This window comes from Elephas maximus, chromosome 1 (assembly GCF_024166365.1).
Source record: "Elephas maximus indicus isolate mEleMax1 chromosome 1, mEleMax1 primary haplotype, whole genome shotgun sequence".
NCBI lineage: Eukaryota > Metazoa > Chordata > Mammalia > Proboscidea > Elephantidae > Elephas > Elephas maximus.
The window spans coordinates 226,438,437-226,444,689 of NC_064819.1; positions in this window are offsets into that span (position 1 = coordinate 226,438,437).

The following is a 6,253-nucleotide window of genomic DNA, read 5'->3' on the forward strand; positions in this document are numbered from 1 at the left end:
ACCAAGGGGAGGCTGATGCATAACAAGGACCCTCCTCCAGAGCCAACAGAGAAAGAAGCCTTCCCCTGGAGCTCATTCCCTGAATTCGGACTTCTAGCCTACTGGATTGTGAGAGAATAAACTTCTCCTTGTTAAAGCCATGCACTTGTTGTATTTGTGTTATAGCAGCACTAGATGACCAAGACAGGGCGGAGAGTAGAGAGTGATAGGCCCACTGCACACATTTGTGCAGACTAAACATGCTCAACGGCAGGACAGCACCATTCACATTGTAGTCTATGTAAAAGGTGTCTTCTAGAGTTGTTCAGTGCACAACCCGTGCAGCAGTATGAGGCAGCTCTGGGAGTGATGCTGCCAATGTTGGAGTGAGACATCGTTGACAGTATTTAGAAGAAAAGGAGTGAGGTTCTTGTTTAAAAGAAAAGAACGGTGCTTAACAGAGATGGTGTCATACAAGGATGACTCAGTTGTGTACTTAGGTGTCTGACCTAAAACCAAAATTAGTAATATTTATGGAAGATGCCTATGTCCATGTTGTTGTTGGTTGCCGACGAGCTGATTCTGACTAATGGTGACCCCCTGTGTACAGAGTAGAACTGCGCCATAGAGTTCTCAAGGGTGTGATCTTTTGGGAGCAGATCACCAGTCCTGTTTTCTATGGTGCATCTGGATGGGTTCAAACTGCGAACCTTTTGGCCAGTAGTCAAGTGCTTAACCCATAAAATGTATATGAATTAATGACTTCAATACAATGAAACTGTTGTATAAATTTTTTTCCTTTAAAGTAACTTTTCCCCTTTGCAAATACTTCATTTTTTGGTTTATTCAAAAAATATTTTTCCTAAATAATAAAAATGAGAACTTTTGTAAGGAATGGAGGTAGAAGTGAAGATTTGGCCAAAGTCAATGAAAAAAGAGAGAGAGAGTGAACTTGCTAAGACACCTGCTTAAAAAGGGAATGAGATTTTGAAAAGATGCTGTGTGTGGTATAAAACCCAATTTTTTTTTTTAAATGAGGGTATTGTTCACAGGAATATTAAAGTGAAAATTTCATTATACTTCAAAGGGATTTATGGCCAAAAGAAACAGTGTGACTTTCACTTCAGCTTTAAAAAAAAAAAAAATCAAAAATAAGAGATACAGCAAACCTCAATTTCTGAAACAACGTATTGATGTCCTAAACTTGTTCTCAGACTCCTACACCCTTCAGTTATTTCCTGTGTGGGGGTGGGGGGTGGCATAAGCCTACCAGCTTTTTCCCCTGAAGATTTGGCATTTCGCAGACTAAATGGTTTATACTCCCAGAAGTTTTGAATTAAAGCATAATTCTAACCAAAAAAAAGGGGGTAAGATAGTGTAAGAGGAGATGGAGTGGGAGATATGGCAAATTAGAAGTTCTGGGAACATGACGACATTTCTGATTTTTTCAGAGAACAGGATGTTCTGGTAACATAAATGTCTACTATTGAGGCTTTAATCAGGATTCTGCAATAACGAATTGCTACTCAGGAGTCTGTGACCTAAGGTACTCACTAGGCAATCCTCCAACCTTTTTTGCCCTCCAGGTTTTCTAGGATGGGAATTAGACACCAGTCCACTCTGTCACCCAAACCCCAAGGGATACAAGCTGGACCCCACCATTTGGTCCAGGTAAAGCCCCTCATACTCCTTTTTGAGGTGATTAGTCAGGCAATCTCTGCCCAACCCCTTGGAATATGTGGGTGAGGTACACAGGAGAAGCAACCTTCTCTGAAAAAATCTTCCTAACAAAATGTTCTCTCCCTCTCCACTTAAATGAGATTATATTCTTGAAGTAGTAGTAGGTAGGGAGGAACTCAAGGATCCTTAAACCGGTTCTTGACTATTTCCTTTGTAATCTGCATGTGGAGCCAGGTCCACATCCTTTTGGTATATGTCTTATTGGTACCTCAGTCAAAATGAAGGCAAGAAGCACCCTATTTTCACATACTGTTACAAGTATGTTGCTTAAAGTCATAAAGATAAATAATCAGTGGTCACAGATGCAAATGCATACAATGGCAAAGCTGCTAAAGCAAATGAGTAAACAAGCCTGAGATGAGAAAGGTAGTGTGGCCCGCTTTGTCATTTTTAATTTTCCTAAGTTAGTATAAGAAACCCTGGTGGCGCAGTGGTTGAGAGCTACAGCTGCTAACCAAAAGGTCAGAGGTTTGAATCCACCAGGTGCTCCTTGGAAACCATATAGGACAGTTCTACTCTGTCCTCTAGGGTCACTGTGAGTTGGAGTCGACTGGATGGCAATGGGTAATGGTGGGTAATGTGAGTATGGGGAAATATTTTCTCAACTATAAGGAAAAAAGAAAAACAGAACATAGTGATAAATAGCAATTTTTTTTTAATAATTTTTACTGTGCTTTAAGTGAAAGTTTACAGATCAAGTTAGTCTTTCACACAAAAACCCATATACACCTTACTACACACTCCCAGTTACTCTCCCCCTAATGAGACAGCCTGCTCTCTCTCTCCACTCTATCTTTTCGTGTCCTTTTTGCCAGCTTCTAACCCCCTCCACCCTCTCATCTCCCCTCCAGGCAGGAGATGCCAACATAGTCTCAAGTGTCCACCGGATCCAAGAAGCTCACTCCTCACCAGCATCCCTCCCCAACCCATTGTCCAGTCCAATCCATGTCTGAAGAGGTGGCTTCGGGAATGGCTTCTGTCCTGGGCCAAAAGAAGGTCTGGGGGGCATGACCACCAGGGTCCTTCTAGTCTCAGATCATTAAGTCTGGTCTTATGAGAATTTGGGGTCTGCATCCCACTGCTCTGCTCCCTCAGGGATTCTCTGTTGTGTTCCCTGTCAGGGCAGTCATCGGTTGTAGCTGGGCACCATCTAGTTCTTCTGGTCTCAGGATGATGTAGTTTCTGGTTCATGTGGCCCTTTCTGTCTCTTGGGCTCGTAATCGCCTTGTGTCCTTGGTGCTCTTCATTCTCCTTTGATCCAGGTGGGTTGAGAACAATTAATGCATCTTAGATGGCTACTCGCTAGCGTTTAAGACCCCAGATGCCACTCTTCAAAGTGGGATGCAGAATGTTTTCTTAATAGATTTTATTATGCCAATTGACTTAGATGTCCCCTGAAACCATGGTCCCTAGACCCCTGCCCCTGCTACGCTGGCCTTCGAAGCATTCAGTTTATTCAGGAAACCTCTTTGCTTTTGGTTTAGTTCAATCGTGCTGACCTCCCCTGTATTGTGTGCTGTCTTTCCCTTCACCTAAAGTAGTTCTTATCTACTAATTAGTGAATGCCCCTTTCCCACCGTCCGTCCCTCCCCCGTCTTGTAACCACAAAAGAATGTTTTCTTCTCCATTTAAACTATTTCTCAAGTTCTTATAAAAGTGGTCTTATACAATATTTGTCCTTTTGCAACTGACTAATTTCACTCAGCATAATGCCTTCCAGGTTCCTCCATGTTATGAAATGTTTCACAGATTCCTCACTGTTCTTGATCGATGCGTAATATTCCATTGTGTGAATACATTCAGGGTAATTATGGATAGGTATGAATTTGGTGCTATCATTCTGATGTCTTTTTTGTGTGTGTTGACAGTTTCTTTTTCCCACTTGATTTTATGTGCTGAGTAGATTTTCTTTATATATTGTCCTTTCCTCATATTTGTTGTTGTTGATTTTGTTCCTGCTGAGTCTGTATTTTTCCCTTGTATTTTCTTTCTCTTTAGTTTATTTTGATGAGTAGGATAGTTTGTCTCCTTTGTGGTTACCTTATTATTTACCCCTATTTTTCTAAATTTAAACCTAACTTTTATTTCTTTGTATCACCGTTATCTTCCTCTCCATATGGAAGGGGTATGATTATATTTCTTAGTCCCTCTTTATTTTTTTAATGTTGTCTTCTTTTATATAATAACATCGGCATTACCCTGTGTTGGGCTTTTTTTTTTTTAAATCTTGCTTTTTTTTTTTTTTTTTTCCCCCTGTCTGGGTTGACTTCTGGTTGCTCTGCCCAGTGTTCTAGTCTTGGGTCGATACCTGATATTATTGATTTTCTAACCAAAGAACCCCCTTTAGTATTTCTTGTAGTTTTGGTTTGGTTTTTACAAATTCCCTCAACTTGTGTTTATCTGGAAATGTCTTAATTTCACCTTCATATTTAAGAGACAGTTTTGCTGGATATATGATTCTTGGCAGGCAATTTTTTTCCTTCAATGTTTTAAATATGTCATCCCATTGCCTTCTTGCCTGTATGGTTTCTGCTGAGTAGTCCGAGTTTATTCTTATTGGCTCTCCTTCGTAGGTGACTTTTCATTTATCCCTCACTGCTCTTATAATTCTCTCTTTATCTTTGGTGTTGGCAAGCTTGATTATGCCTTGGTGACTTTCTTTTAAGATCTACCTCATGTGGAGTTCGATGAGCATCTTGGATAGATATCTTCTCATCTTTCACGATATCAGGGAAGTTTTCTGCCAACAAATCTTCAACAATTTTCTCTGTATTTGCTGCTATCCCTCCCTGTTCTGGTACTCCAATCACTCGTAGGTTATTTCTCTTTATAGAGTCCCACATGATTCTTAAGGTTTCTTCATTTTTTTTAATTCTTTTATCTGATTTTTCTTCAAATATATTAGAGCCAAGTGATTTATCTTCATGTTCAGAAATTCTAGCTTCTACTTGCTCATTACTGCTCCTCTGACTTTCTATTATCTAATTCTGTAATTTTATTGTTAATCTTCTGAATTTCTGATTGCTGTATGTCTACGGATTTTTCAAGCTTATTAAACTTTTCATTATGTTCCTGAATAATCTTTTCTTCAGTTGCTTTATCTGTGTGTTCCTTGGCTTGTTCTGTGTATTGCCTCCTTTCCTTTCTGATGTCTTGAAGGGTTCTGTATATTAAACTTTTGTATTCTGCATCTGGTAATTCCAGGAATGCACTTTCATCTAGATCCCGGATTCTTTGTTTTGAGAACCTGTTGAGGTGATCATGGTCTGTTTCTTTATGAGACTTGATATTGACTGTTGTCTCTGAGCCATCTATAAGTTATCATATTAGTTTATGCTTGCTTACTGTGTCATAGCTGCTTGCTTTGTTTTGTTTTGGTATACCCCTATGGGTTGCTTGAGTGAGCTAGCTTGATTATTTTCACCTTTGGAGCTCTGGTGTCCTGTCCCCAGCTGGCTAGAGCTGTTATCAGGTATATCAGTCTAGGAGTCCATTCAGTTTTCTTGTATGAATTCGGCTCAGGTTTCCAGGTAGCTGATATCAAGTGTGTGGTACAGGCTCTGTCCTACAGTCTTAGAGGGACGGGGTGATTGGCATATATACCCATATCTGATTGCAGCAGGGGGTCATGCTCTGAACAAGGCAGGGGGCTGAGAACCGACCCCCAAATGTCTCTGAGGAAAATGGGTCTCTGTTCCCTAGAGCGTGCTGGTGGGTGGGCTCTGCAGAGGGACCATGGGTACCCAAAGATTTTGTTGTAAGGACTGGGAGGTACCAGTTATCCCTGGACCCCTGTCACGGGTGGCTGGGCAACCCAAGTGGAGCCACCAGTCCTTAGGTCCCTGATGTGGGTAGGTGAGGACCTTGTTTAAGAGGCAAAGCAATGTCAAATGTCAAACACCCACCTCTGCACCGCACAGCTGAAATGTTTGGAGTTTGCCAACAAGGGCCTATTCTCCCAAAATAGACCCACATAGGTCCATGCAGAAGGGAAAGATGCTCAAGGTCCACGGATGGTTTATGCCTGGACAGGAGCCGCTTCTGTCGTGAGCTCCCCAGTTAATGGAGTTAGCAAATTCTCTTTTCCCCCCAGTTGGAAATTTTTTTCTCCCCCAAGGCCAGGAGGATGGCTCCAGGTGCTCCCCAGGGTCTATCTCAGGCCCAGGGATTCCGCCGCTGAAGCCGGGTTGGGGGTGGGGGGGGCTCAGTAAAATATATGCTAGTACTTAGCTTTTGCCGAGAGCGCCCTTCTGCTCAGGTTCCGGAGGTGTGAGTGGGCTGTGTGGCTGCTTCTTCTCCCCGAGGAAACTGCGGCCGAATGCTAGTACCAGCCCGCTGCCACCGACGCCGCTCTGGGAATGGTGCCTGAGGGCTCGCCGCGATTCAGGTCCGGCAAATCCTCTCCGCTTCTGAATGGTCTCTTCCTTCCCCTGTCCCTCAGTTCATTGTCTAAGCTTGCCTTTGATGCTCAGGGCACCCAGCTTGTCACAAATATACTCATTTCGCTTGTTTTTTCGGGTCTTCATTGTAAAGA